This window comes from Equus caballus, chromosome 3 (genome assembly GCF_041296265.1).
Source record: "Equus caballus isolate H_3958 breed thoroughbred chromosome 3, TB-T2T, whole genome shotgun sequence".
Lineage (NCBI taxonomy): Eukaryota > Metazoa > Chordata > Mammalia > Perissodactyla > Equidae > Equus > Equus caballus.
Window position 1 is genome coordinate 113680378 of NC_091686.1, and position 26769 is coordinate 113707146.

General features: G+C 39.1%; 1 long non-coding RNA gene across 1 annotated transcript; it reads left to right on the plus strand.

Moving 5' to 3' along the window:
- Positions 1 to 1299: 1299 nt before the first annotated feature.
- On the plus strand, positions 1300 to 26368 carry LOC138923515 (uncharacterized). The gene is made up of 4 exons (XR_011437201.1): positions 1300 to 1470; positions 12088 to 12224; positions 15800 to 16078; positions 24554 to 26368. It is a non-coding gene; the product is annotated as an uncharacterized lncRNA (long non-coding RNA).
- Positions 26369 to 26769: the final 401 nt, after the last annotated feature.

The following is a 26769-nucleotide window of genomic DNA, read 5'->3' on the forward strand; positions in this document are numbered from 1 at the left end:
CAACTCCTAGTTTCAACCATTATCAATATTTGGCCAATTTTGTTTCTATTGCTTTCACCCCCCAACTCCCGCCCCCTTGCCCCCACCACATAAACATACTTCATCACTCCACCCCACTCTCAGCGAGAATTATTTTAAAGCAAATCTTGGCTATCGTAGTATTTCATCTAATATCCAGTGTTCGAATTTTTCTAATTTTCTCAAAAAGATGATTTTTCACACTTGTTTCTTTGAATTAGAGTCTAAACTATGTCCATACATTTCATTTGATTGATATTTCTTATGTCTCTTTATTTAATATATAATAGGCTCTCCTCTCCTTTTTTTCTTTGGCATTTATTTGTTGTAAAGATTGGATCATCTGTGCAGTTGAAATTCCCATATTCTGGATTTGGCTGATTTCATCCTCATACTGTCACTCAACCTATTCTATCATGTGTATTTCCTGTAAGTGATAGTTAAGTGTAGATGATTAACTAGATTAAAGTTTGACTTTTTTTCAGGGAGGGAGGCAGAAATATTTATGTGGTGGTTTATATTCTATTGCATTCATATCAGGAAGTGAAAGGCTTCAATAATATTTTTGAAAGTGCCCTCATATATATGAACTAAAAATTATAAAGCAATGATATAATTTCCATAAGCTCTGTTCCTCTGTTGGCTTATGACCTCTAACCTCCCTGTTTTTGCAGATGGGGAAACTAAGGCCCAGAGAGTTAAATATTTGCCAAAGGCCAAACAGCTAATTTAATAGAAGTAGGGCTCTTTTCTACCTTCCACTACTTTTAAAATTTTGCCTCAGTTGTATTTACCTTTAGCTGAAGGTATTTGTGCATCAGAAAAAAGTCTGTTAGAGGAGGTCAGCATAGCGTTTCTGCCTGTCCAACTAGAGGTTTTGTGACTGAGAGGGTAAGACATAGTACATGGTAAACTTTCAACTCCCTTGAGTTGTTCTGTTCTTTGCACTGCCAGTGTAATAGCTAAGAAATAGTCAGAGAGGGGCTTAGATGGGACCTAAGCCTGAAGCCTGGTAAATCCCAGATAGGAAGAATGCAAGCAAATCTTTATTGGCTACAATAGCAGTTGGTTATTTGGCCCTAAATAAGTTTTATTTGTGGTATTTGTTTACCTCGTTTTGTTTTATTCTGGTATGCTTAGTTTCTCATTTTAGTTTCTACTTATAAACTTAAATTAATATTAATTTGAAGAAAATTATGTAACAAAATATAGGAAGTGAAAACTTGAGGAAGTTACATTCCTCTTCAGCTTACATAACTGAACAGATGCTGTGAAATCAGTGATGCGAAAAAATCTTTTACAAGCATGGTTCCACTTCACTGGGCTGGGAAGTATCTTAGAGTTGCTTCATCTGTTTATTGTGTAAAAGTAGTCTGTAGTGGCAGGTTCACTGCTTTCTTTTTCAGTGACTTCCAGTGAACTGACGGGAATTTGCAAAAACGATGATTGTAGGTAAGTGACAAATTAATTTATCATTAAAAGCCATTACCTTGATCATTTTCTAACATAGGAGAAATGAATTAGCTTCTAGGGAGAAAGGAAGGTTTTATGACTGAAATAAAAGTTTTATGAAATGATACCTTTACTTTGTAAGAAAAACAAAGTTATGATCACATAAATTTCCCTAATATTTAAATACAACATAGAGAAATAATCCCAAAACATAACACAAATAAAAATTTGGGAACGTTTTGTGGCTGGCCTGGTGGCCTAGTGACTAAGTTTGCGTGCTCTGGTTTCATCGGCCCAGGGTTCACAGGTTCCGATCCCGGGCCCAGATCTAGCACGGCTCATCAAGCCATGCTGTGGTGGCATCCCACATAAAGTAGAAGAAGACTGGTGCAGATGTTAGCTAGCAACAATCTTCCTCAAGCAAAAGCATTGGCAACAGATGTTAGCTCAGGGCCAATCTTCCTCACACACACATAAAAACACTTGGGAACATTTTACTTAATGTGATTAGTGTGCTGTCTATTTATAAGTTCATTCCATTCTGGGATACACAAGGGCGATTCTCACAGATCTAATACTCTATTAACCCTGTTTTTTTCCCTTTTTTAAAAAGATTTTATTTTTCCTTTTTCTCCCCAAAGCCCTCCGGTACATAGTTGTACATTTTTAGTTGTGGGTCCTTCTAGTTGTGGCATGTGGGATGCCGCCTCAGCATAGCTTGATCAACTGTGCCATGTCCGCACCCAGGATCCAAACCAGCAAAACCCTGGGCTGCCAAAGCGGAGCGTGTGACCTTAACCACTCGGCCACAGGGCTGGCCCCAATTCCTTTGTTTGTAATTGGATTAAGTATTAAAAATACTAATAAGTAGGGGCCGGCCCAGTGGCGCAGTGATTAAGTTCGCACTTTCTGCTTCTGCTGCCCAGGGTTTGCTGGTTCAGATCCTGGGTGCAGACCTATGCACCGTTTGTCAAGCCATGCTGTGGCAGGCATCCCCCATATGAAGTAGAGGAAGATGGGCACAGATGTTAGCTCAGGGCCAGTCTTCCTCAGCAAAAAGAGGAGGATTGGCAGCAGATGTTAGCTCAGGTCTAATCTTCCTCAAAAAGAAAATACTAATAAGTAGTACTACATTAATTCTACTTTGCAATGAGCAGTGGTATTTGTAGGAGAGAAAGAGAATTCCTCTACTCTCTCTAGATACTTCTGGCTGGTCTAAAAATTAAATTGACATGAGACAGATTAACAGGAGAAAATCAAACATAACATGTACATGGGAGAAACCCAGGAAAGCCGAGTAACTCACCAAAATGGCCAAGGCTGACAGCTTAAATATCATCTTCAGCTAAAGACAAAGGAGGATGTTGAGGGTAGTAGTTTGGGCCTTCAAAGGGGAGAAAGGCAATTCACATGGAAATGGAAAAGCAAATGTTTGGTAGATAAGAATGGGCTTAGCCAGGACCCTCACAGTCTATGATACCCAGAGTTATCTATGGTAATGGCCTGTCCTGGGGAGAGGCCTTTTATCTTAAATTCTTTTAGGCAGTTAAGGGGAAGGTCAAAGTTTCTTTTAGAGTCTTTTGTTCTTAAAATAATCAAGCGATCTTAAAAATAATCAGGCCAAAGAGACACATTTTGAGGTGGCCAATTCTGGTCCCCCACATATTTCATCCAAAAGAATGATAAATGTATGTCTCATAATCATTCTTTAGTGTTTATGAAAAGTAAGCTTTAATATTTCGTATTCTTTAGTTACCAAGTATAACTCAATTTTTGATTCAGAGTTTTGGAAAGCAAATGAATCTGTCCAGATAGTTTTCTTGAATGTATCAAATGTTTTATTCCTGGGATGTAATGGTTAAAAGTTTGAGACAGGACAGATAGTGAAAAATAGACAAAATATAGGAAACAATGTTTTTAAAGATAATGGACATCAGGCAACAAAGAAGAGGCAATAAAGGGCGTGAACCCTGAGCAAGAGGAAACAAACAAAGTGAGTTCTATGATTGCTCCAGCTAACTACCTTGAGACAGTTTCCAGTCACAGCACAGGGAGGGGAGAACACAGGGAGAACCTGGTGGGATCCCTGATTTGATGAGGCGGGGCTGAGAGTCTGATGAAACCAAGGCAGCTACCCTTTCCAGCACAGAGTGCTAGTGAAGAGATTGCTGCACTAAAGAGAACTCTAGAATAATTGGTGAAGAATCTCCTTTCAGTTTTCAGGTGAGTACTGATCAGTGCATGCAGGTGAAGAAATTACCTGAGGCCAAGAAAAGGACCACCCAAAAGTATATAGGTAATAGAGTCCAGCTCAGAGTGGGCTAAGAATAATGGCTGTTCCCACAGGACAGATTGGAAAAACGTCACTCACAGAGCATTGGGTAGAGTACATAGAAGGGTCTTGCCTCACTTGTGGGGAATAATTAGCCCGATGCCGAGCACTGTTCTGTCTTGCCTTGTATTTAAAGCAACACCTGAAAGCGTCAAATTGTTTCCAAGTAACTCCCTGAACAAAGATTTATAGGAATACAAAAATGTCCAGTACCCAGAAAGGTAAAATTTCCAATGTCTGGCATCCAATCAAAAATTACCACAGATGCAAATAAGTAGGAAAATAGGACTCATAATGAGGAGACAAATCAGTTGAAACTGAAACAGATGTTAGAATTTGCAGAAATACCTATTCCATATGTTCAGAAAGTTTAGAGACATGGAAGATAGACACCAAACCTCTAGAGATGAAAACTATAATGTATGAAATATAAAACACTGGATGGAAGTAATGGCAGATTTGACACTGCAGAATGAAAGATTCATGAGTTTGAAGACATCAATGGAAATATCCAAAATCAAGCACAGAAAAAAAAGCCACCAGTGACCTGTGCACAACTTGAAGCAGTTTACTAGGCCTGTAACAGGAGACTAAGGAGTAGAGGAAGAAATTTGAAGAATTAATTTGAAGAAATAGCGAAGAAGTTTTTAAATTTGATGGAAACCATAGACCCACAGATCTTAGATCAATGGACTCCAAGCACAAGAAGCTTGAAAAGAACTACACCAAGCAATTTGGATACAATGTTACAAATTGAGAATAACATTAGATTTCTTTTAGAAAACAATTCAACTGAGAAATTAGACCAACACAGTTACTAGAAAGAACTCTGTCAATCTAAAATTCTATGCTCAGAGAAAATATCTTTCAAAAAAAGGCAAAATACTTTTTCAGACAAAAGCTGAAAATTCATCATTAGCAGAACTGTAATACGAGAAATGTTCAAGTCAGTTCTTTCAAGCAGGTGGAAATACACTAGAGGCCAGCAAACTATGGTCTGCAACCTGTTATTTTACTGCCTGCAATCTAAGATTGGCTTTTACATTTTTAAAAGGTTATTAAAAAAAAAAAAAGACCAAAAATATCTCCAGACGTTATCATCAAATGCTTCTTGGGGGGCAAAACTACCTCTTGAGGACCAGTGGCTGTATATCCCAGTTACAATGCAGAGATTGTTGGATTGGATAAAAAAGCAAGACCCAATTATATGCTGCTTATAAAACATAAATAGATTAAAAATAAAAGGATAGAAAATGAAATATGATGGTAATAGCAGTCAAAGGAAAGCTGGAGTGACTATTGTTATAAGACAAGGAAAATTTTAGAACAAAGAATATAACCAGGGATAAAGAATGTAAAATGGTACAATCACTTTGAAAATACTTTGGCAGTTTCTTGTAAAATTAAACACATCTACCATATGATCTAGCCATTCTACTCATAATTACTCAAGAGAAAAGGAAATATTTGTCCATACAAAAACTTTTACAAAATGTTCATAGTAGTTCTATTTTGTAACAACCAAAATTGGAAATAACTAAAGTGTTCATCAACAAGTGACTAGATAAATTGGCATACAATAGAACACATACAATGGAATAGTACTTAGCAATTAAGAGGAATGAACTGTTGATACATAACTACAACATGGATGAATTTCAAAGATAATTATGCTGAGTGAAAGAAGCCAGACAAAAGATATATTCCAAGTGACTCCATTTATATAAAATTTTAGAAAATGGGATATAAGTCATAGAGACAGGAAGATTAGTAATTGCCTAGGGGAGAGAGGCAGAGGTGGGGCTGGGGAAAGCAAGAGAAAGGGCTTACCAATGGCCCCAGGAAACTTGGGCATAGTAGAGATATTCATTGTCTTGATTCAGGTGATAGTTTCTTGTGTTTATGCCTTTGTTGAAACATCAAATCATACATTTTAAATATGTGTAGTTCATTGTATGTCAGTTATACCTCCATAAAGCTTTTACAAAGTTTGTGTCAGGAAAGTGAGATGTTAACAATATCTTTAATTTTATTTCTTTCAAAATGTCTTGAAAATGTTCCCTTCCATATGTGGTGAAAATTAAGGGAGCATGTAATAGCTAGGGTGATTACTGCCATGACAGTAATGCCTTTTGGGACCCTTGGATATATTTGAGTGTTGTATAAACACCCGTTGTTGTAAAGATAGTTCATCAGAAATGCTGAAAATAATAGTTAAATATGTGATATTATTAGATATTGTCTTTGGAAATGTTTGCCAAATATTAATTGCTTTTCAACTAGGAAAAAATAGTTGACCAAGTAGTATTGAATATTTAGTAAAAATAACTTTCACTGTGTTTTTCAATACCTCAGTGAAAGCAGCAGAATGTCTTTGGATGAAAGAGTTTTGTTATATTGTGTGTTAGTTGATAATTATTGAAGCCAGATATTGGATACATGGGGGTGTTTATTATACCATTGTCTCTGTTCTTGTGTATGTTTGCAATTTCCCATGATAACACATTTTTTAAAGTTTATATTACCCAGCAATATATTATCTACTATAAATATATCTAATTTAGTTTTGTGTGAAGTTGTATTTAAACAACATAACATATCCTGTACTAACTGATCTTGCTACATATATCCAACAAACTAAAAGTGTTATTCAGCTTGTTCTCATCAAATTGGATTTTGAAATCTCTGCAGACTTGTGATAAGTATTGCTTCTAAATGTTCTGCAGCAGTAAAAAATAAATGAGCTACTGTGCTGTCACTCTGCATAGTTTTTAATTAATTAGCTGAGATTTAAGGTTAATACACACCATATCTATACATGCTGTAAGAAACTGTGTGAGTTGTTTTTTCTTCTGTCTCACAATATGCTTTAAGGATGATAGTAAAGTTTTATCGCTAACAATGGTGAAATGATGAAGAAATTAGACTGAGAACTTTAATGTATTTTTTTTCTCTTTCTTTATCAGTAGGTTCAGCGTGTTGTTTCCAAGTAACTTTTTAATTTTGAAGATTTTAAGCTTTTATTTTAAGAATGTTATTGACAATTTGATAAACCCACATATTAAATTATCTTCATTATAATATTTTGTACTTCTGTTATTCTTTTTGGAATGTAGCTTGAATGAAGTCAAAATTTGCTGTTTAAAATAAATATTTTTCTCCATATTCTACATCCCAGATCCAGCAGTTGAACTTGAACACTGTTGTACTTCATCATTCTTTATTCCTTTTATTCTAAAAAATTTGATGTAAGTGCAATTTGTATCAGTTTAATTGAAGTGTTACAAGTTATAAATTCAAAAATATCACACTGGATGTTTTCTGACAAATGGACTGAACATTTGTAACTGAAAATCTTGATACTTTCTGTCAGTAGCAGATGACGTTCCTTCACACATTTGTCACAACCAATTGAATTATGTTAGCCAAACATTTAATTGTACAATTATTAGCTCTTCCATTAAGGTGATTGTTAAACTGACCATCTTACACCAGGAAATCAAATGAGAAGACAGCAATAAAAATATCCCAGCCAATTCATGTTTTATTTATCCCATCCTGTTCATTAATTGTTTCTCATAACAGTGGCCACAGTTGATCACAGTATATGCGGCAGTAGACACAGTCCTTGCTCAGACTTTGAGTAAGTTGCTTGGGCATTTTCTATTAAAAAGATTTGCTGGTTTCAATACTCAGTTAGCTTGTGACTATTGTTTAAAAAAGCACCATACTGTGCCATTTGATTCTCATTTAGATGCAGAATAAAACTTTGCTTTGTCTCATTTGAATGTAATGAGTCTTTCCAGATCTGCATGTCAAATAGACGGGTACTGCTACTTAGTATGTAACTCATAAAGCATATAAGTTGTTTAATATGTGTTAAAACTTCAATTTTAACAAATATTGAATACCTATAAAATATGCCAAGTGTTATGCTAGGCACTTTTACATGTTTTCTCATGGGTTGCCATAAAGGTTAAAGAGCTTGCCCATGATCATCTGGTTGTTTAGTGAAAGAGCCAAAGAACAGAACCTAGAAACTATGACATGTATTTAAATGCCACTTGCACTATACCAGGATTCAAACCATTAAGAGTGGGATGAGGTTTTCATAATTAATAGTTGCAATTTGTAATAGTACTAATGTTTTATTATGTTCGTATTTAAACTAGACAGTATTCAACATCTAGTAAGTTCTTTTTAAATGAAGCTTAATACCAGTGAACTGAAAACACTACCGTTGTTTAAAACTCTAATCTAGTTAGCGATTGGAATAAATTATCTCTGTTAATACCACATTGCCTAACAGGCTGGCAGTTTCATCAAAACAACAAATATCTCATACATTTAAAAACTGAAAAGATGGGACTGGCCTGGTGGCACAGCGGTTAAGTGCGCACGTTCCGCCTTGGCAGCCTGTGGTTGGCTGGTCCAGATCCCGGGTGCGGACGTGGCACCGCTCATCATGCCATGGTGCCAGGCATCCCGCATATAAAAAAGTAGAGAAAGATGGGCACAGATGTTAGCTCAGGGCTAGTCTTCTTCAGCAAAAAGAGGAGGATTGGCAGATGTTAGCTCAGGGCTGATCTTCCTGAAAAAATAAAAAATAAAAAAACAAAAACTGAAAAGTCAAATCAGCCCAAGAGATTTGCATTATATGAATACAATAACTAAATGGTCTGTTTTTAAAAAGAGTGTGGCAATAGGGACTTGAGGCAATTCTGTCTTCAACTGGTCACAAGGAAAGTGAATCAACTTCCTCTTGCTTCAGCCCAAGGGTGTGGCATGTGGTCTTGAACAGTTCACTTGTGACCCAGATTCCTTTGGAGGGCTCCTTTGGAGAACATAGATGCAGGTATACTGTAGTCATCAGAGTCCTAGCAACAGCTAAATCCTTCTCAGCTGAGAGCCCATGGTTTTGGTTTTGGTTTTTGGGTTTGGTTTTGTTTTGTTTTCCTTAAATGTCAGGATTTCTGTGTAGTTTTGGACTGAGGGCCGGGTAGTTTCATCCTAAGTTTGTGTTACTTTCCTCAGATAAACTTTAGCTCTGCTCAAGTGGCATAGGATTTTATTTTTTGTTACATGTTAAAAACATTGATTGAGGCTCTAGTATGCACAAAGCTCCACGCTAGGCATAGAGTTGGTGAGGGGCGTGAGACAAGTTGGGAAGGGGTGAGATGTACAGCTTGGAGTGTATAGCTTGAGCATTCCCTGTGAGTACTCTGGGATTCAGATAATTTTGCATACGTCTGGCATACTGGTAGGCTGGCTCTATAAAAGTTTTACAGAATTTGCGGAGGTAACTTATGCAAGGCAGATCATCCTAAGGGAAAAAGAAGTGAGTTAGACCAATACTAAAACCATTGTTGCAGTGAAGGAGGGATTCTGAATATGACAGTATGGCTGTACTCAAATTTGCCCTGTCTCAGACCCCTGATAGCATATATGATGCCCGGGAGCCAGAGGGCTCTAAATGAGTACAATTGAAAGCTACTTCACTAAACACAGGAGGCTGAAGCAACTGTCCTGTGGGACCTCTTTAACAGTATGTCACAAAGAAGAAAGCCATTCTTTGCTGCCTTGGCACCCAAGCTCATGATGACTACTTGAGAATTCAAGGCCCAGAGGAAGAATGGAAGAGACACAGTGGCTCACTTGTTCTCTGGGGTAGCAGCATAGCTATAATGGGAGTGAATTTGTTCCTGAGCATGTGAGAAACATCCCTGGGGATTCAGAATTGCTTTGTAGTAATAGTGGGGAAGTTTTTTTGTTTTTGTTTTTGTTTTAAATGATGTAACATTGATTTAGAACATATAAATTTCAGGTGTACCTCATTATATTTCGACTTCTGTATAGACTGTATCGATTTCACCACAAAAGACTAATTACCATCTGTCACCATACACTTGTGCTCCCTTACCCCTTTCATACACATCCCACCCCTCCCCCTCCACCTCTGGTAACCACCAATCTGTTCTTTGTATTTATGTGTTTGTTTGTTAGTTTATCTTCCACATATGGATGAGATCATACCATATTTGTCTTTCGCTTAGCATAATATCCTCAAAGTCCATCCATGTTGTTGCGAATGGCAAGATTTCATCTTTTTTTATGGGGGAGTAGTATTCCACTGTGAATATATACCACATCTTCTTTATCCATTCATCTGTTGATGGGCACTTGGGTTGCTTTCAAGTCTTAGTTATTGTGAATAGTGCTGCAGTGGAGGGGAAGTTTTGGTGAAACTACAGGTTCTGTACTTGCTGGTGGGTCAATGAATCGTTAAGATGCACATAGTTATGATATTGTGACTTCATTTGTACCTGTGAGCTGTTGTGGCCTGGGGATATAAGGCTATATAAAGATGAACAAAACAGTGTCCCTACTTTCAAAAAGGGCGCACTTTAGTGGGGAAAAAACATATTCCTATTAATGAAAATAAAATGCAGTGCATTCAATATTGTAAGTAAGGTACTGCACTAGGTGCCTCATTGAATGACACATAGGGGTATTTGGGTCCTATTCTGTAGAAATTGGGACACCATTAAATGTTTTTAACTAAGGAAGAGTCATTTGTCAGATCTATGTTTTAGAAACATTTCCGAATAGTTGTTGGCAGAAAGATTGAATGAAAAGCAGCTAAAATCATGGAGACCAGTAGTTGAAGCAGAAGAAAAGTAGGGCCCAGAAGAGATCCATATCAGTGTGAGTGGAGAAGAGGGGCTAGATTAGAGATGTTTAAGAGGATGATGTGTCTTATTAGATATGGAAGTGATTCAGAGTGAAAGCTTTTAAAATAACTCCAAAATCTCCAGAGGCACTATCCTGTACATTAAAAGATACAGGTTCTGGGGCTAAACTGCCCAAATTTGAATGTTGGCTCTGCTATTAACAGGATACCCGTGGGCAAATTACGTGTCCTCTCCATCTCAGTTTTTTCATCTGTAAAGTAGGAATTATAATCGTACCTACACTTCATACAGTCATTCTGCGAAAAACATCCTTAGAATAGTGCCTTGTGCTCAAGTTTGTTTGCTATCATTATTCTAGGTAGAGTAACTAGATGAACAGCAATAAAAGTCAGTGAGATTAGAATACAGAAGGCTTGGCAAACTCAGAGAACAGATAAAATGGTGAGTTCACTTTTGGACATACTGAATCTGGCACATGGTAGTCACACAGTAAGTGTTTGTTGAATAATAATAGAAATGAGCAGGTTTTTCTTTTTTAAATCACTTTGATCATGTGCCAGACACTGTCATAAACTCTTCACCTGTGTAATCTCATTTAATCCTCACACAATCCTGTCAGATAGGTAGTCTTATTTCTATTTCACAGTTTATTTACCGGAATTGTGAGCAGAATTGTGACTTAATATTAACAAAAGCCTCCTTCCCAGAAAGCAAAAGAAGTTCTGCTTTACTCTGCTGGTGGTCAGTGAGAAAGTAGACCAGCTGGGATTTCAACCCAGACAATCTGATTCCAAAGCTGAAACGGTGAACCACTATAATGGCTCGAATCATTTGAAACCTGTGGCCCCTAATGTCTCTTAGTACTAGAGTTTATTAAGATATAGTTTCCTATTTCATGCAGTGTTAGAGGTTTAATAATAAAAATACCTATCATTTATGGCTACCATGTGCCAGGCATTATACATATATTATCTTCAATCTTCACAACAAGCCATCAGGTTGTTATGGTTATAATACCATCAGGGTATTATAATCAATATTTTTCAGCAGTGGAAACTAAGGCTCAAAGATGTTTAGGAACTTGCCCACAGTTGCATAGTTACTAAGCAGCAGAGGAGAGATTTGAGCTCAGGTCTGTTTATTTCCAAAGCCTATGCTACTTGTATAGTAACCTGTCTTTCAAATTTAGCTACTACATTTAGCATATCATGTCATTGTGTTTTGCAAATGATACCATGAGTTCCATGAATTCTATAATCACTTTATCAAGTTTGAAAAACAATTTTAATTATGGAAGCATAGTTGGTAACTGGAATAGTATTTCTCAAACTTTAGTCTCATAAGAATCATATATAGAGTCTGAGACTTTGCCCCAAATGTACTGAGTCAAATTTCCAAGGTTGAGTCTCAAAAATCAATCTTTAAAAGGACCTGTTGTGATTCCAGTCAGTTTCCCCCAGGACCATATTTTGAGGAATACCAAGGGATGGGGCTAGTTCAGATAGCCTTGGCATCTGACCTCTCTGGTTGAAGTCTTATTGCACTTGCATTGGCAGTACTATGCACTTTATTACCTCTTAATTATTATTTCAGATTTTCTATCATTTAGCTGAGACCAAGCACTTAGCTAAGAACCTTGAAGCAGTGTGTACCCTGCCTCCTGTTCTGCTGTACATTACTTCCCACTCTGCACCCCTTTCCACTGATGAAGCTCCCAGCAAGGCTACATGGTAAGACTTGTGTTGAACAGAAAGTAAAGTGTGATAGCTGTAGTAGAAGGAAAAAGCATTGCAGTGCAGTGAAAACTAGAGACGTGGCTTCAGATCCAACTTGTGCTCTCTGAGCTTTGGTTCCCTCACCTGTAAAATTGGGTTGACAGGACCTACTTGACAATGTTGTGAGGTAATGTAGTGCGTGGTATTTAGTCTTTCATAGCTGATGGCTATCATCAGTGCTTAATTCACCCTTACATTTGGAGAGGAAGATCACAGAAGTCTTATGCTGTATGTAAAAGGAGTGATATCATTTCTCAGGAATGTTCAGTTAGAGACTGAAAGATTAAACACATGTAAATCTGTAATTCTTCATGAATAACAGCATTCCTTTTATTTCACCCACCATAAAGCTGACTCAGATTGGACATTTACGTTTGGTAAATATTTCACAACCATCTCTAATTTATTCATTTTTTTACCCTGCAGACTAGGTTAATATGACTTACTGTTTTATTTTATGAGGCTAGCCTGCCAGCTTGAATGCAACCACATCAAAGAACTTGAGGGCCAGCCCGGTGGTGCAGCAGTTAAGTTCGTGAGCTCTGCTTTGCTCGTTCAGATCCTGGGTGTGGACATGGCACCACTTGGCAAGTCATGCAGTGGTGGGCATCCCACATATAAAGTACAGGAAGATGGGCACAGATGTTAGCTCAGGGCCAGTCTTCCTCAGCAAAAAGAGGAGGATTGGCAACAGATGTTAGCTCAGGGCTAATCTTCCTTAAAAAAAAAAAAAAAATAGAACCTGAGCTATAATGACTCAGCTAAGCCACTCTGGAATTCTTTTTTTTCTCATTGAAGTATAGTTGATATACAATATTATATTAGTTTCAGGTGTACAACATAGTGATTCAACACTTATTTACGTTACAAAATGATCATCCTGATAAGACTAGTTACTACCTGTCATACAAAGTTTTTACAATATTGTTGACTATATTCTCTATGCTGTACATTACATCCCCATGACTAATTTATGACTGCAAGTTCGTACCTCTTATCCCTGTCACCTATTTTGCCCGTCTTGCCATGCCCCTCCCCTGTGGCAACCACCAATTTTTCCCCTGTATCAATGAGTCTGTTTCTGTTTTGTTTTGTTCATTTTTTTTTTTTAAGATTCTACATATAAGTGAAATCATATGATATTCTTGTTTCTCTGGCTTATTTCACTTAGCATAATACCCTCTAGATCCATCCATGTTGTTGCAAATGGGAGGATTTAAATTTTTTAACGGCTTTTTAATGTATATACACCACATCTTCTTTAGCCTTTCATCTCCCTATGGACACTTAGGTTGCTTCCATATCTTGGCTATTGCAAATAATGCTGCAATGAACATAGGGGTGCATATATTCTTTCAAATTAGTGGTTTTTTTCCTCGGATAAATACGCAGAAGTGGTGTTGCTGGATTGTATGGTAGTTTTATTTTTAAGTTTTTGAGAAACCTCTATACTGTTTTCCATAGTGGTTGCACTAATTTTCCACCAACAGTGCACAGGATTTCCTTTTCTCCACATTCTCCCCAACACTTACTTGTTTTCTTTTGGATAATAGCCATTCTGACAGGTGTGAGGTAATATCTCATTGCGGTTTTGTTTTACACTTCCCTGATGGTTAGTGATGTTGAGCACCTTTTCATACACTTGTTGGCCATCTGTATGTCTTCTTTGGAAAAATGTCTATTCTGGTCCTCTGCCCATTTTTTGATTGGATTATTTATTTTTTTGGTATTGAGTTGTATGAGTTCTTTATATATTTTGGATATTAACTCCTTACTGGATATATAATTTGCAAATATATTCTTCCATTCAGTATGTTGCCTTTTTGTTTTGTTGATGATTTCTTTCACTGTGCAAAAGGTTTTTAGTTTGATGCAGTCCCATTTATTTATTTTTGCTTTTTTGCCTTTGCCTGAGGCAACCAGTCCAAAAAAATATTCTAAAAGCGATGTCAAAGAGTTTACTGCCTTTGTTTTTTCTAGAAGTTTTATGGTTTCAGGTCTTGCATTTAAGTCTTTTATGCATTTTGAGTTTATTTTTGTATATGGTGTAAGAAAGTGGTTCAATTTCATTCTTTTGCATGTGACTGTCCAGTTTGCCCAACACCATTTATTGAAAAGACTGTCTTTTCCCCATTGTATATTCTTGCCTCCTTTGTGGTAGATTAATTAACCATATAGGCATGGATTTATTTCTGGGCTCTATTCTGTTCCATTGATCTATGTGTCTGTTTTTGTGCCAGTATCATATACTGTTTTGATTACTATAGCTTTGCAGCATAGCTTGAAATCAGGAAGCATGATACCTCCAGCTTTGTTCTTCTTTCTTTTGCCAGAATTCTTGATCCGCAGAAACTATGAAACATTAAACGTTGTTTTAAGCCACTAAGTTTTGGGGTAATTTGTTATGCAGCAATAGATAACTAGTACCACGAGAAAAAGAAAAAACCTCTATCTTATTTCAGCCACTGTTATTTTGTGTTTTCTGTCACGTAGCCAAATCTAACTCTGAGTCCCTCCCTTCTCCAGTTAAATTAATTTGTAGAATTAACCTAAAGAAACAGCTTTCAAAGTGTTCTTTCTAGGGTCCCAGAAAGTGAGAACTTGAGGAGACCAAAAGACCATCTTGTCTAATCTCCTCATTTTCCAGGTAAAAGTAATAGCTAATATTTAGTGCTCCTTATTCCAGGCTTTCTACTAACTTCCATACAACATGTAATTCTCAGGACATCCTGTAAAGTAGAGACTCACTATCCCATTTTACTGATGAGGATGGTCCATACTTCTACCCACTTTGCTTTGCTGTCTCTCTACTGTTAAAAATACTTTTCAAACAGTTCAGTTACAAGCATATGTCAATGTTTTATTACAATCCTGCACATAAGGCAAAAGATCTGTAGTAGTCCAAATAATCACTTTGGTAGAGACATTTTAGGAAAGGTGAATGGAATGAATCACGGTTAAATTAGTTACATAAAGAAAATAATGATTGGTTAAAGGTCAACTAACTCTTAGACTTATCTGAGTTGGTTGGTGACTGATTTCCCATAATAGGTAAGCACTTGCCTGGGAGAGTCCTTTTTACATATGTTGTAGATTAATTAATATGTATTAATTATTTATCACCCCTTATCAGTCTCAAAAGCATCCCAGACTTCATCTTCACAGGTCTGCACAGATGAGGAAACTGAAGTCCCAGAATGCACAAGTGATTTTTACAAGGTCCTGTGGGTAGGTAGGTAGTGGCAGAGGTGGAATTAAAACTCAGGTCTCTGTTTTATGTATTAGCTAGATTGTTCCAAAAAACTCAGCTATTAGTTAATGGGAATTAGAGGTATATATGACATTCCTGTTTCTTTCTGCCTGCATAGCTCTCGGCATTTTAAAATTTTCTGGGAGTTGCCTTATGTAATGCCTTATGTTGCTTTATGGGTGTTTTGGGTTTATGAGTTTTTGAAAAAAATGTCAGGGGGAGGGAGGAAGGAAACAGAACTGATACTTCCCTAAATACTCTTTTTTCCCCCTCTCTGTAGGCAGTGATTAAGCAATCGCCTGCCAGATTTCATCATTACAGTGAATGTAAACCCGACAATTTACAGGAAGCTTATGGTTCCTTTCCATTCCAGAAACTTGTGGTACTTTCCCTTTCTACATGTTTCAAACAGTAGAGTCAAGTTGTCCATGAGACTAACCGCCTTCCCTCAGTCTATACACACTGTACCATCCTGCTCCTTGCAAGTCAGCCTATAATAGAGCCTTGGATGGGAAGTCAAGGAGTTGGTGTTGACTTGGCCATATTTATTAAGAACAAGGTAAGTGATACACACGTATGTTTAGGAAACGGGAGGCTCTTATCTGTCTGGAATTTTTGCAGAGAAACAGTATCGACTACTATACACATTAGATCTCCATATTTGTAATGAAGCAAACTATGACCTTAGCATTATCTAAACTACTTGTCTTCGAAAGGTAATCTAAGGAATTGGATTACTCTATATTTGGAAACTTATGTAGTTTGTGGTGTAGTCCACATTCTTCTTAGTCACCTTTGTCTTCAGTTCAGAGGTTAATAGCACATATTAGGCATTTAGCTGGTTGACATAAACTAATGACAGAGAATTGTTTTTCAGTGTAAGGTTAAGTACACATTCTAGGATGAGAAAGACATAGATTTATATCCCTGATTTTCCACTAACTAGCTGTATGACCTTGGACAAGTCAATACTCTAAACGTTGTTTTTTTTTCTGTCAAGTGTGAAGAATAGTAGAACCTTCCACATATGGTAGTTGTGAAGATTATACATGATGATTCATGTAAAGCATTTACAGTGGCTGGTACACAGTCAGACCTCAATACATTTTAATTACTGTTTTCTTCTCTCCACTTCCAAATATGTCTTTTTTCCTTTCCTTTACTCCTTCCCCTACTCTTCTTTTCCTCCTCTTCTTATTTCTGTCCCATCTGTCCCTTTTTCTCTTACACCTCTTCCTCTTCTCAGCTCTTCTGTATTGGCTGGGTTTTTTTTTTTGGAGGAAGATTAGCCCTGAGCTAACTACTGCCAATCCTCCTCTTTTTGCTGAGGAAGACTGGCCCTGAGCTAACATCCATGCTCTACTTTATATGTGGGACGCCTACTACAGCATGACTTTTGCCAAGCGGTGCTATGTCCACAGCTGGAATCCCAACTGGCAAACCCTGGGCCGCCAAGAAGCGGAATGTTCGAACTTAGCCGCTGCGCCAGCGGGCCGGCCCTCAGCTCTTCTGTTATCCTATGCCTTTGTATATGTCCAAGCATTTCTTTTTGATGAGTATTGATGAGCTGCTTCTAGGGGAGAGAGCTCCACACCTTGAAAAAAGGCATAGTAAGTAGCACCTGTATTCCAATCATGCCCTATTCTTTTTGTCAAGAATGGGAAGCATGTGTTCTGGGAATGGATACTAAGACTCATTGTAAGCACAAAGGGCCACTGAACAGGGAAATGCCCAATGTGGCAGATAGCCCTCAACTTTTGAGCAACTATGCGGACTCTTAAAAGAGCTGGCAGCAACCTTGGCTGGCTAGGGAGGGCTAGCCAAGGTGAAGAGGGCCCTGTGTGTGTGTCAAGCAGGAAGTGTCACAGGGGCTTGGTGGTCTAAGGAGTAGAACCCAGCTAGAACTCACTGGAATGGCTTCCTAGTGACAAATTGGGAAAGTCCCATGTCAGAAGGATGGGACCATTTGGCGGGAGATGAAGGCATAGGTCTGCAGAAACAGGTAGAGGAAGCATCCTAGGACTCTCTCTATATGTCTTTCAGGTAGGATGGGCCTCCAAGAGCCTGGATATAGCTCCGACATTATGGATCTAATGGTGGTTGCTGTTAATTAAACTGAAATCTTAAAAAGAAAAATTTTTGTTTTTCAACTACAAAATTTTGGGAAAATTTTTGTTAAAATTTTGGGAAAACAGTAGCTTCTTCCCTCCCCCAAATTAGCCACAATCCCACCACCAAAAGCCATTGTCAACATTTTGATATATGTCCTTTTAACCCCTTTTAAATGTATCTGTAAAATATAGTTTTCATTAGATTGTAACATATTCATTTCTGCATTTCTGATATTAAAAGTAAAATATGCTCATTTAAAACATTGGAAAGAATAGAAAAATACGACAGAGGGAAGGAATCACCTATAATTCTTATCACTCAGAGATGTTAAGATTTTTTTTTTTTTTTTTAATTTTCTTTCTTTTTTTTTTTTTATTAATGTTATGATAGATTACAACCTTGTGAGATTTCAGTTGTACATTTTTGTTAGTCATGTTGTGGGTACACCACTTCCCCCTCCGTACCCTCCCCCCACCCCCCCTTTTCCCTGGTAACCACCGATCAGATCTCCTTATCAATATGCTAATTTCCACCTATGAGTGGAGTCATATAGAGTTCGTCTTTCTCTGACTGACTTATTTCGCTTAACATCATGCCCTCGAGGTCCATCCACATTGTTGTGAATGGGCCAATTTCGTCTTTTTTTATGGCTGAGTAGTATTCCATTGTGTATATATACCACATCTTCTTTATCCAATCATCAGTTTCTGGGCATGTAGGCTGGTTCCACGTCTTGGCTATTGTAAATAATGCTGCGATGAACATAGGGGTGCAACGGACTCTTGAGATATCTGATATCAGGTTCTTAGGATAGATACCCAGTAATGGGATGGCTGGGTCATAGGGTATTTCTATTTTTAACTTTTTGAGAAATCTCCATACTGTTTTCCATAGTGGCTGTACCAGTTTGCATTCCCACCAACAGTGTATGAGGGTTCCTCTTTCTCCACAACCTCTCCAACATTTGTCGTTCTTGGTTTTGGATGTTTTTGCCAATCTAACGGGGGTAAGGTGATATCTTAGTGTAGTTTTGATTTGCATTTCCCTGATGATTAGCGATGATGAACATCTTTTCATGTGTCTATTGGCCATATTCATATCTTCTTTTGAGAAATGTCTGTTCATGTCCTCTGCCCATTTTTTGATCGGGTTGTTTGTTTTTTTGTTGTTAAGCAGTGTGAGTTCTTTGTATATTATGGAGATTAACCCTTTGTCGGATAAGTGGCTTGTAAATATTTTTTCCCAATTAGTGAGCTGTTTTTTTGTTTCAATCCTGTTTTCCCTTGCCTTGAAGAAGCTCTTTAGTCTGATGAAGTCCCATTTGTTTATTCTTTCTATTGTTTCCCTCAACTGAGGAGTTACAGTGTCCGAAAAGATTCTTTTGAAACTGATGTCAAAGAGTGTACTGCCTATATTCTCTTCCAAAAGACTTATTGTCTCAGGCCTAATCTTTAGGTCTTTGATCCATTTTGAGTTTATTTTGGTGTGTGGTGAAAAAGAATGGTCAATTTTCAATCTTTTGCATGTGGCTGTCCAGTTTTCCCAGCACCATTTGTTGAAGAGACTTTCTTTTCTCCATTGTAGGCCCTCTGCTCCTTTGTCGAAGATTAGCTGTCCATAGATGTGTGGTTTTATCTCTGGGCTTTCAATTCTGTTCCATTGATCTGTGGACCTGTTTTTGTACCAGTACCATGCTGTTTTGATCACTGTAGCTTTGTAGTATGTTTTGAAATCGGGGATTGTGATTCCGCTGGCTTTGTTTTTCTTGCTCAGGATTGCTTTAGCAATTCGCGGTCTTTTGTTGCCCCATATGAATTTTAGGATTGTTTGTTCAATTTCTGTGAAGAATGTTCTTGGGATTCTGATTGGGATAGCATTGAACCTGTATATTGCTTTAGGTAGTATGGACATTTTAACTATGTTTATTCTTCCAATCCATGTGCAAGGAATGTTTTTCCATCTCTTTATGTCATCGCCTATTTCTTTCAAGAAAGTCTTGTAGTTTTCATTGTATAGATCCTTCACTTCCTTGGTTAAGTTTATCCCAAGGTATTTTATTCTTTTCGTTGCGATTGTGAATGGGATAGAGTTCTTGAGTTCTTTTTCTGTTAGTTTATTGTTAGTGTATAGAAATGCTACTGATTTATGCACGTTAATTTTATACCCTGCTACTTTGCTGTAGTTGTTGATTATTTCTAATAGTTTTTCTGTGGATTCTTTGGGGTTTTCTATGTATAAGATCATGTCGTCTGCAAACAACGAGAGTTTTACTTCTTCGTTACCTATTTGGATTCCTTTTATTTCTTTTTCCTGCCGAATTGCTCTGGCCAGCACCTCCAGAACTATGTTGAATAGGAGTGGTGAAAGTGGGCACCCTTGTCTTGTTCCTGTCCTCAGAGGGATGGCTTTCAGCTTTTGTCCATTGAGTATGATGTTGGCTGTGGGTCTATCATATATGGCCTTTATTATGTTGAGGTACTTTCCTTCTATACCCATTTTACTGAGGGTTTTTATCATAAATGGGTGTTGGATCTTGTCGAATGCTTTCTCTGCATCTATTGAGATGATCATGTGGTTTTTGGTTTTCATTTTGTTGATGTAGTGTATCACGTTGATTGACTTGCGGATGTTGAACCATCCCTGTGTCCCTGGTATAAATCCCACTTGATCATGGTGTATAATCTTTTTGATGTATTGCTGTAATCGGTTAGCCAAAATTTTGTTGAGGATTTTTGCATCTATGTTCATCAGTGATATCGGCCTGTAGTTCTCCTTCTTTGTGTTGTCCTTGTCAGGTTTGGGGATCAGAGTGATGTTGGCTTCATAGAATGTGTTAGGGAGTTCTCCATCTTTCTCAATTTTCTGGAACAGTTTGAGGAGAATAGGTATTAAGTCTTCTTTGAATGTTTGGTAGAATTCTCCAGAGAAGCCGTCTGGTCCTGGACTCTTATTTTTGGGGAGGTTTTTGATTACCGTTTCTATTTCCTTACTTGTGATTGGTCTATTCAGATTCTCCATTTCTTCCTGATTCAGTTTGGGGACATTGTAGGAGTCTAGGAATTTGTCCATTTCTTCCAGGTTGTTCAATTTGTTGGCATATAGTTTTTCATAGTATTCTCTTATGATCTCTTGTATTTCATTGGTATCTGTTGTGATTTCTCCTCTGTCATTCCTGATTTTATTAATTTGCGATTTCTCTCTTCTTTTCTTGGTGAGTCTGGCTAGGGGTTTGTCAATTTTGTTAATTCTTTCGAAGAACCAACTCTTTGTTTCATTGATCCTTTCTATTGTCTTTTTTGTTTCAATATCGTTTATTTCTGCTCTTATTTTTATTATTTCCCTCCTTCTACTGACTCTGGGCCTTGTTTGTTCTTCTTTTTCTAGTTCTGTTAGGTGTCGTTTGAGGTTGCTTACGTGAGCTTTTTCTTGTTTAGTGAGGTGAGCCTGTATTGCGATGAATTTCCCTCTTAGGACTGCTTTTGCTGCATCCCAAATGATTTGGTATGTCGTGTTCTCATTTTCATTTGTCTCCAGATAATATTTGATTTCTTCTTTAATTTCTTCAATGATCCATTGTTTGTTGAGAAGCGTGTTGTTTAGTCTCCACATTTTTGCACCTTTCTCTGCTTTTTTCTTGTAGTTGATTTCTAGTTTAATAGCGTTATGATCAGAAAAGATGCTTGATATTATTTCAACTCTCTTGTATTTATTGATGTTTGCTTTGGTTCCCAAAATATGGTCAATCCTTGAGAATGTTCCATGTGCACTTGAGAAGAATGTGTAACCTGCTGTTTTTGGATGAAGTGTTCTATATATATCTATTAAGTCCATCTGGTCTAATTTTTCATTTAATTCTATTATTTCCTTGTTGATTTTCTGTCTGGATGTTCTGTCCATTGGTGTTAATGGTGTGTTGAGGTCCCCTACTATTATTGTATTGTTGTTGATGTCTTCTTTTAGTTCTATTAAGAGTTGCTTTACAAATTTTGGTGCTCCTGTGTTGGGTGCGTATATATTTATAAGTGTTATGTCTTCTTGGTGGAGAGTCCCTTTTATCATTATATACTGTCCCTCTTTGTCTTTCTTCATCTGTTTTGCTTTGAAATCTACCTTGTCTGATATTAGTATAGCGACACCTGCTTTCTTTTGTTCATTATTAGCTTGGAGTATTGTTCTCCATCCCTTCACTCTGAGTCTGTGTTTGTCTTTGGGGCTGAGGTGTGTTTCCTGGAGGCAGCATATTGTTGGATCTTGTTCTTTGATCCATCCTGCCACTCTGTGTCTTTTGATTGGGGAGTTCAATCCATTTACATTTAGAGTGATTATTGAGACGTGGGGGCCTACCACTACCATTTTGTGTCTTGTTTTCCGGTTTTCTTCAGTTTCCTTTGTTTCTCGTCCCATGGTTTAATCTGTTCTGATGTAGAGCTGCTACTCTCTGTTGTTGTCCTTCTACTTATCTCCTCTGCTCTTGGTTTTGTAGCCCCTTTCCTTTTTTGGATTTTTCAGGAATGAGGGTTTTCCTGAGGATTTCCTGAAGAGGAGGTTTTGTGGCAATGAACTCCCTTAATTTTTGTTTATCTGGGAAAGTTTTTATTTCTCCATCGTATTTGAAGGATATTTTCGCTGGGTAGAGAATTCTTGGCTGTAGGTTTTTGTCCTTCAGATTTTTGAATATATCATTCCACTCTCTTCTAGCCTGTAAAGTTTCTGCTGAGAAATCTGCTGATAGCCTGATGGGGGTTCCTTTGTAGGTTAGTTTCTTTTGCCTGGCTGTCCTTAATATTTTCTCCTTGTTGTTGACTTTTGCTAGCTTCACTACTATATGCCGTGGAGTTGGTCTTCTTGCATTGATAAAGTTTGGAGATCTATTGGCTTCTGTCACCTGAAGATCCATCTCCCTCACCAGATTTGGGAAGTTCTCAGCCATTATTTCTTTGAATAGGTTTTCTGCCCCTTTCTCCTTCTCTTCTCCCTCTGGTATACCTATAATCCTTACGTTGCATCTCCTAATTGTGTCTGATAATTCTCGGAGAGTTTCTTCATTTCTTTTAAGTCTTGCTTCTCTCTCCTCCTCTGCCTGCAACAATTCTATATTGCCATCTTCCAAATTGCTAATTCTTTCCTCCATATTATCGGCCCTACTGTTCAGAGCATCTAGATTTTTCTTAATCTCCTCTATTGTGTTCTTCATTTCCAATATTTCTGTTTGGTTCTTCTTTATCGTATCAAACTCTTTTGTGACATAGCTCCTGAACTCGTTGAGTTGTCGGTCAGAATTCTCTCTTAACTCAGTGAGTATTTTGATGATGGCTGTTTTGAAGTCATCATCATTTAGGTTATATATCTCATTTTCTTTGGGATTGTTTTCTGTGTATTTGTTACTTTCTTTCTGTTCTGGAGATTTAATGTATTTTTTCATATTGCTTGATGATGTTGATTTGTGCCTCCGCATGGAGATAGAGTTTAGTTGCTCCTTTCACTTGTTTCAGCTGCTGCGGTGGGGGGAGCAGCTGTTTATACTTCACCAACCAGGAACCCTGTCCGTAGTTGCTAACTGGGCCTGGGCCCCTCTTCATAGCCACAGTGGCCCTTTGGATTCCCTCCTCTGCCGTGGGGGCCGTCACGGGGGGCTTCAGGCTGCAGGGGCCTACTGTTGTTGCCCACCTAGATGCGCTCTCTCCTTGGGGTCTGCAACGGTGTTATGGGCTTTTCCAGCGGCCAGGGGTGGGATCACTTATATTTGTCGCTCCGTTGCTGTCGGCACCCACCAAATCTCACTTGTCCTCTATGGGTCGCAGGAGAGCTATTGGCATCTTCTACAGTCTGTGGTTAGTACACCTAGCTATGCTGCTTTTGCCCTGGGGTCTTCCAGCCTTGTGGCTGGCGGCTGGGTGCCTTCTACTGGTGCTGTGCAGAGGCTTTCCCTAAGGCTTCTGTGAGCCTGTAGGGTTTCCCCCTAGGCTACTAAGCTGGGTCTCTGGAACTCTCTCCAGCCCCAGTCCTCTCCGAGATCTCCGGCAATCCCTAGCCTCACCGGGTGGGCAACGGCAGCTGGGGGTCGCCCCGTCCTCTGGGCTTCTCTCCGGGCCTCTGCCGGGAGCTCTGAATGCTCAGCGTGGCCCCTCTGCTACCGGCAGACAGAGAGTTTTGTCTGCTGCCTGGCGGAGCTCCGGCGCTTCCCCTCCGGGTCGCCGGACCCGCCTTTGAAAGTTCCCCCGCCCCGGTCCTCTCCGAGATCTCCGGCAATCCCTAGTCCCACGGGGCGGGCAACAGCAGCTGGGGGACGCCCCGCCCTCTGGGCTTCTGTCCGAGCCTCTGCCGGGAGCCCTGAATGCTGGGCGTGGCCCCTCTGCTAATGGCAGACAGAGAGTTTTGTCTGCTGCCTGGGGGAGCTCCGGCGCTTCCCCTCCGGGTCGCCGGACCCGCCTTTGAAAGTTCCCCCGCCCCGGTCCTCTCCGAGATCTCCGGCAATCCCTAGTCCCCCGGGGCGGGCAACGGCAGCTGGGGGTCGCCCCGCCCTCTGGGCTTCTCTCCGGGCCTCTGCCGGGAGCCCTGAGTGCTCAGCGTGGCCCCTCTGCTACCGGCAGACAGAGAGTTTTGTCTGCTGCCTGGCGGAGCTCCGGCGCTTCCCCTCCGGGTCGCCGGACCCGCCTTTGAAAGTTCCCCCGCCCCGGTCCTCTCCGAGATCTCCGGCAATCCCTAGTCCCCCGGGGCGGGCGTCTCTCTGGGACCCTCCGGGCGCCCCGAGCACCAGGCTGGGTCTCCCCACCAATGGCGGGGAGAGACTCTCCCCGCGGGCTCAGGTGTGCAACTCCAAAGTTTCCCTCTGCGTTTAGGAGTAATTGCAGGGGGTTTAAGTAGGGTTCTGGTCACCTGTTTCCACCGTCGCTCCTCTGTTGTGTTCTCGCTCCTGCCCTAGATGTGTGTGGATCCTCTGGGGGCGTCCGTTGGAAGAAAGCCGCTTGCGGGTACTAGGCTGCCCGTCGGGGTCGGAGAGTTTTCACCTACTTCCACATCCTCCCGGAGGAAAGTCCGTCCGCCTTCCGATGTATAGTCGCGTGGGTGTCTCAGACGTCCTGAGATGCTGTCTGGATATCCTTTGTCAAGCGATAAGTGTCCAAATAATTGTAGACTCGAAGGGCGAGAGACAAAGAGGACTACTCACGGCGCCATCTTGGAATCAAGTCAGATGTTAAGATTTTGCATCATTCATTTCCAATTCTTTTACGCATTTTTGTAAACTTGGGATGGATTATACTGTATATACAATTTTGATTCTGCTTTTTTCAATTAATATTCTACCATACTCATTTCCCCAATGTCATTAAAGACACTGTCTCTACCCTCAAAGATGCTTCCATTCCATTAGTTGTTGCCAATTTTTTTAGTCATGGTGTGAAAAGCTTTATTGTATCTTCACTATTTAAATTTAAAAAAAGAAAGTAAGGGTTTGGGGCAAACTGCAGTCCATTTGCATATAAAGTATCCTAAAGGAAAATGAAACAAAAGCAAAAACCTGTAGCATCTGGCATTGCATTTCAACTCAGTCTCCATCTTTTCTTTTAATAATGCCATCATCCCTCCTAAGAGCTATGCTCCTAAATCAACCTACCCTGGTGCCGCAGTTGTTGATTAGCTATTTTGACTAACAATGAGGTTCAACTCTGGTACTGAGTTAGGCCTGGGATTCCAACTGGTTTGCAATAGCAACATTCTTTCATTGCTTGTTTTCACAACTAACCCCCTAATGGGGAAGTGCTGTGTCACATACTCAAATAAACAGAATTGAATGCCTTAGAATTGACTTTCCCTGACCAGTAACCCTTTCTGTGGCCCGCAAAACTAGGGTTGGAAAATACCTAGTTTTGAAGAGAAGAGGCCTAGAGTCATCATATTTTTAGGTCACCAGGGAAATGGTTTGGCATCTTTTGTTTTTCCCTATAGCATGCAGTTTTTCAGAGAGAATGAGAGCAGAGAAGAAGGAACCACCAATCCACAAGCCACCATACAACATGGATTTTCACTTCTCTGCTCATATGCCTGTATCCAGTCTTCTTGTGGTGGCCATTAGCTAGATGTTCTGTTAGAATTGCTTTGCTGTCATACACCAGAAGAAATCATAGAGAGGTGATTAAACCAACAACCTTGGCCTTACTGACAGTTCCTGATCTGCTGTAGTTGCAAAAACCTACAATAATGATACCACATTGATCAGTGTCTTCTTTCTGGGGTTAAAGTTTAATGTAAATCAATTATTTATCTGGATATATCAGGTGATTAATTGCTATATTACTCAGCATATGGAGCTAATGTCAACAGCTTCTTTCAAAGGGAAGAATGACCCACAGGACTTATTTTTTATTACTTTATTTCTTTTATTTTGTCATCTTAAACGCATCCCCTGAAATGGTCGGAGTCCAAAGTGGCTGTTATTACTGTTAAGCTGACTACACAGCTTCAAATTCTGGGTTACACTGAAACTCTGTGTGTGGATGGACTTTTTTGTTGTTAAACACCTATTTAATGTGTCTGGTTCTAGGGTTACACTAGTGAACAACACAGACACAAACAGGTATTGGGAAATAAAACATGGTGCATTAAAAGTTAGTTAAAATGGGGAAATTTTACAGAATGCCACGCACTTCCCTCATTCCTTTCTTTATTCAACAAATATTGAGTACTAATTGTATGACAAGCATTGTTCTAAGACTGAGAATAAAACAAAATGCATGTTCTTATGGAGCTCATCTCTTTCTACATAACTGGTTCAGGCGAGGTCTGATTCCACATTCCAGGACACTTAGAGTCAAAGACTAGAATGAAGTAAAGAAACAAAGGGGAAATAAGGAAATGTCTTCTGGGGGATATTAAAAAATATAGAGGCAAAGCCCTAGCAAAAGAGCAGGGTATAAAAAGAGAGGAGAAAGGAGGAGAGGATGAGAGAGAGGGAGAGCTTAAGGATCTTAACTATATTCAATTTCTTAAGTGTTATTCCTGTTTCTTTAGGGCAGACTGTGTACAAACCATCATCTCTTATATCCTACACAACTAACACAGTGCCTGGGAGGGTATCGTGGGACCTAGACTCATACAGCCAGATTACTCACTTACTAACTTGTGGGACCCTAGGCAATT